We start from the raw sequence: 12939 nt of genomic DNA on the forward strand, positions 1-12939 counted from the left end.
CAATGTTATTTCAAAAAATAATATTTTTCTGAAGTTTTATGAGGTGGGTAATACCAAGATGGTATCAACTGCCTATGTTTTAGAAGCATTCTAAAATTGGAAATTTTTAATCTCAGGCTAATTTAAATAAGTTTTTTAAATGGTATTTTAATCTGTATATTGTATGGTTTTATTTTGCCTGTACACCGCCCTGAGTCCTTCGGGAGAAGGGCGGTATAAAAATCAAATAAATAAATAAATAAATAAATAAATTCTAGGGTGCTTCTGGCAGTTTTTCATCATTGGCAACTCTATCCTGAAGCCATTTTAATCTAGATATTTGTATTCTGTACCCATAACTAGGTAATTCTTTGTCTCTGGGATTAATAAAGTTGTCTTCCAAACCAGGGATCTCCAACCTTGGCAACTTTAAGACTTGTGGACTTCAACTCCTCAAAGCTTTGCTGGCTGAGGAATTCTGGGAGTTGAAGTCCACAAGTCTTAAAGTTGCCAAGGTTGGAGACCCCTGTTACAAACTGTATATCTGAGTTGAGGGAACGTTTACTTTCTCTGCTTTATGGCCTGAGTAAGTTTGTTCTCCACAACTTCAGACTGGATATAGCAAAACCTAATGAGATTCAGATGGTCCACCTCTATGGAATAATCTTTCCAGAATCTAATTCTGCAACTTAGACCTAAGTACAGAAATGGAGCTGCAGTTTTCTCTTTTCCTGGATCTACAGAACCCAGTAATGTTCATTCCATTTTTCTTTCTTTCTTCCTTGCTGTAAACTGTAATCTGCTGGAGTTATCTCAGATTTTCAGGAATCAGATGGGGTTACCTGAAAGTCATGACTAGTTATTTTCTGCATTTTGGCAATTATGATTTGGGGGGGAAATCAAAGTAAAATAATAATAAAATAAAACACTTTTCCATAAGAGTATAGGAAGTTAGCACCCACCCCACTCCTAGAAAAATGAAATATTCTAGGAAATATTAAAAAGGCAGAATATTTCTCCTAAAAGAGAACTAGAAATCTTAAGACAGAAACTCAGCCCCAGCTCCCTGCTCCCAGCAGATACTTTGGTTATTTACAAGACCAAAGGCTGGACCAGCTTTTCTACAAGACAAAAGACATGGCCCTCAGGACATGATAGGATTAGCCAGTGGTAGGATTCAAATAATTTAACAACCAGTTCTCTGTCCTAATGATTTCTTCCCATAACCAGTTCACCAAACTGCTCAGAAAGTTAACAACCGGTTCTCCTGAAGTGGTGCGAACTGGCTGAATCCTACCACTGGGATTAGCCCTCACTCAAGATCTAAACCAAGACAAAGCCATTAAGCCATAATAGGAATTATCCAAAGCCTCTTCATTACATCATCACCCAGCAAGATTCAACCAAGCATGGGAGTCTGACAACCAAACAGGATACATTTCTTGCCACAGGAACAGAAAGCAAGTTCAAAGCCCAACTCACTCTCTCACTCACCCGTGTGCTCTTTTTGCCCAGGACCTCAAATCACGTGGCCCTGTCTTTCCAAGCAGTCTCCATGTTTCCAGTGTCTTTCTCGCCACTTGGAACTGAACCCAGATGGACATTTCTTCCAACAGGAGAAAAAACCCAAATTCTTATAAATTTGTGGGCCAGATAGCTAAGGAAGAATAGATTCCAAAATCCCTTTGAAGGAAGGCAAATCCTCAGAAATAATGAGACTTTCAGCCATATGAGTAACAAAATTCAGAAAAGTGAAAAGTCAGATTTTTGATAAGTACTTGGGTACTTATAACCTTTTAGAATTTATAAAACTGTGAAATACTCTTTGAATGTGAAAATCCAGCTGACCACTAGAGGGGACAAAAGAGTGAGAGATTTCTTTACTCCTCTGTTGTGGTGAGATGGATTTTTGGAGCCCAGTTGTAACAGATTTAAGGCCGTAATGGCATAAATACCCAATAATAAGGTCCATCCTAATCCTGAAATGTGCAATAAAGGCTACCACACTATACCAACAAAGGCTGAATTTTTTTAAAAAGATCACTGGGCGAAAATGATAGACTTTGGAAGACCTGCAATTTATTTGTAGACATGGAGTTGGCTCTGCAGCCCCAGAATGGAACCACTGGAAGTCCGTTGTTGTGGGCATAATTGTGTGATGCCACTCATGGTTTCCCATCAGTTTTGGATGATGCCTGTCTTCAAAGCCTGTGGAGGCTTCATAGTGGGTTTTGTCAACAGATACAACTTCTAGTTCTCTTGACTGGATGTCATAGTGGCATAGGGTCTCTTTCACAACATCTTTGTAGCACTTGTGTGGCTAATCTCAAGGTCTCTTCTCCTAGTGACTCTAGTAAACCATAGAGCAGGGGTGTCAAACTCAAGGCCTGCTTAGATCTTGCTCACGGGGCTGCCCTGGAAACAACGAAGGACCAGCCCGCAGTGCCTCTGCCAGCGAAAATGGGCTCCCAATCTCCGTTTTTGGCTGGGACAGCCTCCTGCAACCCTCTGCCAGCAATAATGGAGATTGGGAGGGCTGTGTTTTTGCTGGCAGAGGGTTGCAGTACTCCATCCCACCCAAAAACAAAGTTTGGGAGTCCGTTTTCATTGGCAGAGCACTCGGGCCACCATAGGCGTCCCCAGTGTGAGTGACGTTGAGCTGGCCATGCCCACCCTGGCCGCACCCATGCCGACCCCCCCCCCAGGTCAAAAACAACTCTGATGCGACCCTTAATTAAATGAAGTTTGACACCCCTGCCATAGAGCAACTGGCAAGGCATATGGAGGCCATCCATTCCAACGAAGTATCCCAGCATCTCATCCAGGCTCTGATAATCAGGGATTCAACTCTGGTGGACTCAACACGATCCAAGGTGTCCAGGTTGGAGACATGATCTGGCCAACAAATCCCAAGGATGGAGTGGAGATCATGCATGATGTGAAACTTCTCCAACTGTTTGATGTGCTTTCAGTTCAGAGTCCAGGACTCACATCCGTGTTAGGAGGGAAGGGATAATCACAGTAAGACTTTTAGCTTTGTGAAGATAGAGATGTTGTATTGATTGAGCCCTCTAGTTCTCAGCTGCCCCAGTCAGCGCCTGGCTGGCCTTGCTGACTTCAGAGTCAATTTCTATGTCCAAAGTTGCTCAAAATGATGCTTCCCAAGTATTTGAAGCTGTTTACATTTGTCAGCTGGGTGTTGTCAGCAGTTATTTTTGGCTCTCCAAGCCTGGCATTTGGCTATAGCAGATGAAATAGTTCAGTCTTGTTCAGGCAGAAGAGAATTTTTCAGCATCAGCTACAGATTGCTGTTTCATGTGCTAGGAGTGCAAAGAGGGTTTCTTGAATGCCTGTGTGTTCAAGTGGCAAAGTGTGTTCAAGAGAGCCATCCAATCAGTACCTGCGCCCATCTCCAGAGCTTAGAAAGCATATGACATTGTGACCAGTGGTGGGATTCAGCCAGTTCAAGCCAGTTTGGGTGAACCGGTAGTTAAATTGCTGGCTGGCCCGGCCCTTTCTTGCCCCACTCCTTCCAGGAGTCCCCCCATGGCCCATTTTCGCTCCCAAGAGGCTTCACGGAGGCCTCCTAGGCCCAAAATGGGGTGCAGGGGCACCACAGCCCCTCGCGGCTCTTTTTCACTCCCAGGAGGCATCAAGGAGGCCTTTTGGCCCAAAATGGGGCACGAGGAGGGGCGGCAGCAAGTCCCCACTGCAGCCTGTTTTTGCTCCCAGGGGGATGCAGAAGACTGTCACAACCCCGGGCCAAGCCCATCAAGCCATACCCAAAGAACCGGTAGTACAAAAATTTGAATCCCATCACTGATTGTGACAGCATGGAAGCAAAGAACAGGCAGAATAAGATTAGCACACAACCCTGTTTTACACCAGTGTGTTACCTTTCATGGATCAGCAGTAAATTCTGGCTCTTTTGTGAAAGACAGATGCCACATTTTAAGAGTTTAATAATAGCCCTTCCTCACTGCTATATTATCCAGCCACCTTTGAGTCAGCAAAAAACTATAATAATGCATGAAATTTGCTGTTCTCAATATCAATCTCAGTCCTTCCTTTGTTGCATCCATTCCTAAAAACTGCAGTCACCTGACTTCCCTCAAACCTTATACAGGGGACTAACAAATTTTACACATTTCAGACAGAGCTGGATTAAAGGGGAAAGCACTTCTTTGACCCCAGGGTAGCTATAGGTCCTTTAGGACCGTCTCATTCATAGGATATGGAGAAAAGGAAGGATTGCCCAGGCACAACTGCGCTGTGGTTAGAGACAAGTGGGGACATGACTTAGAGAAGAAAGAGAAACCTCTTTCAAAAGGAACAAAGCACTTTCAAATATGACCCTCTTGATCCACGTTTTATTCTCATTGCATTCCTGATCTTTGCTGCTGGGGTAAGATCGCCCTCTCTTCCTCTTGCTCAAATGGCTTTTATTTCTGATTCTGTTTCCTATCCCTGGTTACTGTGTTGTGCCAGAATCTTTCAGGCCTGTTTTCTTCTGAAATTGGCACATTGTACAGCCTTTTTAAAGCAGGGCAGCATCTCTGAATAGGGATGCGGTGGCTCAGTGGCTAAGATGTTGAGCTTGTTGATCGAAAGGTCGGCAGTTCAGCCATTCAAATCCCTAGTGCCGCGTAAGCTCCCATTACTTGTCCCAGCTTCTGACAACCTAGCAGTTTGAAAGCAGGTAAAAAAAGCAAGTAGAAAAATAGAGACCAGGTGTGCCTTTGACATTGGGTCATGCCGGCCACATGACCACGGGGACATCTTCGGACAGCGTTTGGCTCTTCGGCTTTGAAATAGAGATGAGCACCACCCCCTAGAGTCAGGAATGACTAGCATGTATGTGCGAAGGGAACCTTTAGCGTCTCTGATAAATTCTGTTAAACTACTGAAGTTCGCAGATGACACAACACTGATTGGTCTCATTCGAGACAATGACGAATCCGCATATAGACGAGAGGTCGAACGACTAGCCTTGTGGTGCAACCAAAACAATCTGGAACTGAACACACTCAAAATGTAGAAATGGTGGTAGACTTTAGGAGAAACCCTTCCATACTTCCACCTCTCACAATACTTGACAACACAGTATCAACAGTAGAAACCTTCAAATTTCTGGGTTCTATCATATCGCAAGATCTCAAATGGACAGCTAACATCAAAAACATCATTAAAAAAGGACAACAAAGACTGTTCTTTCTGCGCCAACTCAGTAAGCTCAAACTGCCCAAGGAGCTGCTGATCCAATTCTACAGAGGAATTATTGAGTCTGTCATTTGCACCTCTATAACTGTCTGGTTCGGTTCTGCAACCCAACAAGAAAAACACAGACTTCAGAGGATAATTAGAACTGCAGAAAAAATAATTGCTACCAACCTGCCTTCCATTGAGGACCTGTATACTGCACGAATCAAGAAGAGGGCCGTGAAAATATTTGCAGATCCCTCGCATCCTGGACATAAACTGTTTCAACTCCTACCCTCAAAACGACGCTATAGAGCATTGCACACCAGAACAACTAGATACAAGAACAGTTTTTTCCCGAAGGCCATCACTCTGCTAAACAAATAATTCCCTCAACACTGTCAGACTATTTACTAAATCTGCACTACTATTAATCGTTTCATAGTTCCCAGCACCAATCTCTTTCCACTTATGACTGTATGACTATAACTTGTTGCTGGCAATCCTTATGATTTATATTGATATATTGACTATCAATTGTGTTGTAAATGTTGTACCTTGATGAAGGTATCTTTTCTTTTATGTACACTGAGAGCTTATGCACCAAGACAAATTCCTTGTGTGTCCAATTACACTTGGCCAATAAAATTCTATTCTATTCTATTCTATTCTATAACTTTTTGTTGCTATCACAAAGGGTTAAATTGCAACCTATGATCATCATTTGTGTTGTAAATGTTGTACCTTTGATGAAGGTATTTTTTTTCTTTCTTTTTCTTTTTCTTTTCTTTTATGTACACTAAGAGCATATGCACCAAAACAAATTCCTTGTGTGTCCAATCACACTTGGCCAATAAATTCTGTTCTGTTCTGTTCTATTCTAAATCCAGACCCACATGCCATAGCCTTTCCCAAGCAGGTATGGGAAGAAAAATCCACCTGGTTCAGTTCCAAGCTGAGAGAAAGACTCTGGAAATAAAATGGAGGCTAGCTGCTTAGGAAAGAAGGTCCCTTTATTGATGAGCAGAACCAGCAACAGCATGTCGTTCTGGGACAGCTGATAAATTGGTTTGATGAGTGCAAGGATTTTTATATAGTTTCTGAAATGCTGCTGGGGGTTGTGCAATGTAGGGAACTCTCTGTCTTTTGCTATTCTAATAGCAAAAGGTGGGTAATTCTATTATGTCCCAAAGGTCATGTCTTGTTTTTAGAATTTGTGTGGGGGAGGTGGGTGGTGAAGGTGTTTTGTTTGTGAATAGACTGGCCCAGTCTTTCTTAATGGACACAAAATATCCATCTCTAAAGGCTTCAGGCATCTGCTGGAGACTATTAAGAAAGACTGGAGGCAGCTTTCTGCCTTTAAAAACATGTTTCTCTATTTCTCCTTTGGGGAAATATAATATTCTACCACTTTTAATAATCCCCCAAAATATTTCATTCTCTAGAAGGGGGAGGGGGGGCTTCCCACACAGGCATCTCCCACGGGTGCCAATCATGCAGGCTGAAGATGATGGGTGTTATAAGTCAGCATCTTTTGAGGGCCTTAGTAGAAGAAGAGCTGATCTGGAGCCAAGCCTGCCTTTTCCTCTGGATATCAGATTCCTTTCGGGCCTTGCTCAAAATGTTTACAGGAAAAGACAGAAAGCTTGAGTTAAGACTAGGACGGGTCAGCACTTAAGCTAAGATGATTAAATTTTACGGCAATAATTTATTTGACTCACTGACGCATCCTCGAATGAAAGACATGACGTCAATTAAAAGGCCTTTCTAGGAAGCAGAAGAGTCAGAAAGTTACTGAAAGTTGGAGCTTCATCCCAGGTGGGCTTTTTGTTTCCTAACAAATCTGATATTCTGTAATACAGAAACAATGTTTTCTTGGAATTTAGTTGCAGTGGTGAGGCAGATGTGAAAGTGACCTGGGAAGAACCCAGCTGTAGAAGAACATGTGGCGGTGATCACATGAGCCATTTTCAATATGATTCATTCATAGTTAATGAGGAATCTGCCTCTGATCTTCCTTTTGTTTGTCCTCTTTTTGTCATGCTTATACCTGACTTTTTGTGCTTGCCTGGAGTCTCTAGTGATGAAGGTTGATTTCTCCAGGACTAAAAAAAAAAAAAGAGGAAAGGCTTGTAAGGAACAGCAGAGAGAAGCCGGTGCACAGAATATGAATTGAATTGCAAAAGCAACTGAATTAGAGCTGAGGTAATATCCAAAATAAGGGACACAGTGGTTCAGTGGCTAAGATGTTGAGCTTGTCGATCAAAAGATCGTTCGAATCCCCACTTGTCCCAGCTTCCGCCAACCTAGCAGTTCGAAAGCACATAAAAAAATGCAAGTACAAAAATAGGGACCATGTTTGGTGGGAAAGTAACAGTATTCCATGAGCCTTTGGCGTTGAGTCATGCCGGCCACATGACCACGGAGACATCTTCGGACAGCGCTGGCTCTTCGGCTTTGAAACGGAGATGATCCCCCTAGAGTCAGGATTGACTAGCACATATGTGCAAGGGGAACCTTTACCTTTACTTTTAGGATCCAAAATAGTTGCACTCAGGAGGGAGAAGTTAGAAGCACCAAATACTTTCTTCCTGTTTCAATGGTTTCCGTGTTGATTTGGAAGACGACACTACTACTTGCAAAGATTTTCCCATGCATAAATTTAAATGGCCTGTAGTCACCCTCAGTTAATCGCCTGATAAATTTGCAACAGGGTCCCATCTGCTGCAAGATTCCAGACTGAGGAACAATTTGTTTCCAATTAATCTCACCCTAATTTCATTTAAATGACCTCCAAAAGGCTCAAGGCAATGTAAATGAACTTCATTTTTCGAGTTCATTCTCTGGCAAGCTAACATGGGTTAGTCTGAATATAAAGTGATTTATATCTATTCTGGCCTGTATTGAGGCGAATCTTCAATCTGGTGCTTTTTTGATGCACTTTGGACAACTTCTAATTCTTGCAACTGCAGGCCCGGAATATTTAGAAGCTGCAAGGATGGGGATCACCTTTCTGTTATAATTTAGATCCCTTTAGTTAAATACATTAACTAAAAATACAAAGTAATTGTAATTTCAATTCTGGTGCCAAGCATACTGGAGGAAACCTTAATTAAAATCAACATGTAGATTAAATGCAATTAATATCACCTCCTTCTCTCAGGAAAAAGTGCTATAGAATTCTAATTTCTATCTCTTTTCGGACTTTATACAATTTCCTTTCTACAAGGAACTAAACTCAAGCTAAATTCTTCAGTTTTGCAAATTCAGTAGAGGAGATGCACAGGACACCTAGTGGCTGTTGGCTATAACTACATCATCCTATTGTGAAATGCCTTCAAGACATCACAAACAACAGCAGCTATCAGGCTTCAACCAGGAATATCGGTGAACATGGATGAATTGTGCAAAATAACCCCAGAGGTCTGATCTAGTCTAACCCAGTGGGAGAACAGATCTGCTCTTTTGCAATAACAAAAATCAAGACTAAAGATTTCCAACATTCTCAGTTGCAGTCTGAGAGACTGGATCCATAAAACATTTGTTGGGAAAAGTTGTTGTGGCCCGCCAGATTGAGACAATGAGGAGGTTGGGGAGGAACTTGGGCCAGCTCTGGAGCCCAAGGAAGGCTCTGATGGGTGCTCTGCGTTGGATTCAGAGATAGAGCCAGGGCCGTCTGACATTTCCCAGCCACCGGAGAGGCAGCTGCCGTTGGAAGCTGAGATGAGTGAGGAGAAAGAACAGCTGGGGCCTGTTCCAGATGTGCATATGCACAGAGCTGTTAGGAGAGGAGAACAACTGAGGACAAGAAGTCGACTTGGGAAACAAAGCATACGTAGATGCTGAATGGCCCCTCCCTGGCTAGGGAATAAATAGAAGGAAAGGGGAGTGATTGTTGTAGGAGACAACAGTTCGTATTTCTTCCCCTGAGAGCAGCCAGCCGACATTGGTTGGCCGACGGCACCCTAAGGAGGCCCTCCCTGTGAGAGTGGACTGGACGCACCGGACGATGAGAGGTAACTGGCGGCAGCAGGCGGTCCCGTAAGTATCCCGGTCCCATGCCATGGAGCACTTTAAAGGTGATAACCAGCACCTTGAAGCGCACCCGGAAGACCACCGGCAACCAGTGCAGCCTGCGCAGGAGAGGTGTTACATGGGAGCTACAAGGTGCTCCCTCAATTCTGTACCAGTTGGAGCCTCCGGGTGCTCTTCAAGGGGAGACACATGTAGAGAGCATTGCAGTAATCCACACGGGAAGTAACAAGGGCATGAGTGACTGTGCATAACAAGTCCCGATCCAGGAAAGGGCGCAATTGGCAAATCAGGTGAACCTGATGAAAAGCTCCGCTGGCGACGGCTGTCAGATGGTCTTCTAAAGACAGCCGTGCATCCAGGAGAACGCCTAAATTGCGCACCGATTCCCTGGGGGCTAACGATTCGCCCCCCATAGTCAACAATGGGGTTAGTTGACTGTGCCGGGACGCTGGTATCCACAGCCACTCCGTCTTGGATGGGTTGAGTCGGAGTCTGTTCGTCCCCATCCAGACCCAAACGGCCTCAAGACACTGAGTCATCACATCGACAGCTTCGTTGGGGTGGTTCGGGGTGGAAATGTACAGCTGAGTATCGTCAGCGTACAGCTGACAACTCACCCCGAAACCATGTATGATCTCCCCCAGCGGCTTCATATAGATGTTGAACAGGAGAGGCAAGAGAATCGACCGCTGCAGCACCCCACAAGTGAGTTGCCTAGCGGTCGATCTCTGCCCCCCTATCAACACCGTCTGCGAACGGTCGGAGAGGTAGGAGGAGAACCACCATAAAACGGTGCCTCCCACTCCCAAACCCCCCAACCGTTGCAGCAAGATACCATGGTCGATGGTATCAAACGCCGCTGACAGATCCAACAGGACAAGAACAGAGGAACAACCTCTGTCCCGTGCCCTCCAGAGATCATCAACCAACGCGACCAAAGCCATCTCCGTGCTGTACCCAGGCCTGAAGCCAGACTGGCACGGGTCTAGATAAACAGTGTCATCCAGGTACCGAGGAAGCTGCCATGCCACCACACTCTCAACAACCTTCACTAAAAAGCGGAGGTTGGACAAACATCAAGATGTTTGTCTGATCATAGTCCTGTTTGGATGGAATTGCAATATGCAAAAGAAGGTAGAAGAACTTGGAGATTAATTAAAAATTTGTTTAGATATCAGGATAATGTAATTTACTGGAGTATTTAGAAAAGAAAAATTTTATTCCAGCAGCATTTATCTTTCTCGATGCAGAGAAAGCTTTTGATCGATTGCATTGGGATTTTTTATTTAAATTAATAGAAAAGATGCAATTTGGAGATGGTTTTACAAGAATAATTAGGGCAATTTATGGAGAGCAAACAGCACAGATTATAATCAATGGTAGCTTAACAGAACCTTTTAAGATTGCGAAAGGAACAAGACAGGGATGTCCTTTATCACCATTATTGTTTATTTTAACTCTAGAACCATTATTGGATAAAATACGAGAAGTAAAGGAGATAGAGGGAATTAGAGTTAGGCAACATGAATATAAGCTAAGAGCTTTTGCAGATGACCTGGTGATTACTTTAACAAACCCTATAAATTCTAGTAAATCTTTGTTGGAAATAATTGATCAATATGGGAAGGTTTCAGGGTTTAAGGTAAATCAGAAAAAGACAAAAGTGATAATAAAAAATATGGCCAGACAACAGAAAGAAAAACTAGAGGAAATAACAGGATTTGAAATTGTAAAGAAGGTTAAATACTTAGGGGGTTATATTACATCGTCAAATGTTAAATTGTATAAGAATAACTATGAGGTTTTATGACAAAAAGTTCAGAAGGAGTTGATTGTTTGGAAAAAATTGCAATTATCTGCTGTGGAGAATTGCTGCTATTAAAATGAATGTTTTACCTAGATTTTGTATTCCTCTTTCAGATGATACCAATAATTAAGAAAGATAAGAATCTTGAGGAATGGCAGAAGGGAATTAACAAATTTATATGGGAAGGTAAAAAAGCTAGGGTTAAAATGAAAATAATTCAAGATTCTCGGGAAAGGGGAGGTTTAAAAATGCCCAATTTTAAATTATACTATGAAGCAGCTGCTCTCTCTGCAATAAGTGATTGGTTTAATTTAACGGAGGAAAGAATTTTGAATATAGAAGGTTATGACTTGCTATATGGATGGCATGCATATTTAATTTATGACAAAAAAGTGGATAAGGCCTTTAAAAATCATGTGCTAAGAACTGCTCTTCATGTGTTTGGAAAAATATTCTTATAAACTAAATTATAAGGTTCCTATATGGGCAAGTCCTAGACATACAATAGAGAATATAAATATAGAACAGAATCAGGAAATGATTACATATAAAGATCTTTTGTATACTGAAAGAGGTAATTTGCAATTAAAATCTCTGCACGTATTAAAAGAGGAAGGGAAAAATTATACTTGGTTTCAATATGAGCAACTACGTGCTAGATGGAAGGAAGATCAGAAAATTGGTATAGAGCAGAACGAGGGAAATTTGGTAAAGCAAATTAGAAATCAGTCTCAGGAGCATATAAAGAGATTGTATAATGTGTTACTTGAAATAGATTCTGAAAGGGACTTGGTAAAGGACTGTATGATAAAGTGGGCACAAAATTTTCAGGAGCCAATATTATTGGAAACTTGGGAAAAATTTGGGTTAGAAATGTTAAATTCACAGGCACAGAATCTGAGGGAAATTTTTATAAAATGTTTTATAGATGGCATTTAGATCCTAAAAATTATCGTATGTATCCAGATATGCAAGCAAAATGTTGGAGATGTAATTGTGATGACGCTACATATTTTCACATTTGGTGGACTTGTAAGGATATAAAGGCCTTTTGGATAAAAATTTGGTGGATTTTACAAAATGTTTGGAAAAGAAGATAAAGTTCCTGCCGCAATTTTTTTGTTGGGAATTATTACGGATTGTACAGTAATTGAGACTAAATTGATTTTAAATCTAATAACAGCAGCAAGATTACTAATAGGACAATACTGGAAGAAAAAGAAGTACCTACAATAGAAGAATGGATATTGAAAGTTGCCAATTTGGCTGAGATGGCGAAGATATCAGCCTTTTGAAAGACAATACGCAAGAAAGATACTTAAAGGAATGGAAAAATGGATTGACTATATTCAACGCAGATATCAGACTAAGAGTTATCAGACTGTTTTTGAATGATTATGATGTATTATTTTTGATTGTTTTCGGGGGAAGTTAGGAATTGATGATTGTAGGGGTATAATTAAGTTGGGATGAAAATTTTTTAGCATATGTTTGTTTTATTTTTAACTATACCTTGTGTTCGTTCCGGGAAGTCGGGGGGGGGGTCGTGAAGGGAGGGGAGAGCGGGGGAAGGGGGGAAAATTTTGTAAAACTTTTTGAATAAAAAAGAAAAAAAAGCGGAGGTTGGAGACGGGACAATAATTAGCCAAAATAGCCGGGTCCAGGGAAGGCTTCTTAGGGAGGGGCCTCACCACCACCTCTTTCAAGGCAGCTGGAAAGACTCCCTCCGTCAAAGAAGCACTGGTAATTCCCTGGAGCCAGCCTCGTGTAACCTCCTGAGTGGCCAGTACCAGCCAGGAGGGACACAGGTCCAATAAACATGTGGTGGCATTCAACCTCCCCAGTATCCTGTCCATGTCTTCGGGAGTCACAGAGTCGAACTCAGCCCAAACAATGTTCTCAAGACGTGCCTGTGTCAT

Source organism: Ahaetulla prasina, chromosome 6, assembly GCF_028640845.1.
Source record: "Ahaetulla prasina isolate Xishuangbanna chromosome 6, ASM2864084v1, whole genome shotgun sequence".
In the NCBI taxonomy this organism is placed as follows: Eukaryota; Metazoa; Chordata; class Lepidosauria; order Squamata; family Colubridae; genus Ahaetulla; species Ahaetulla prasina.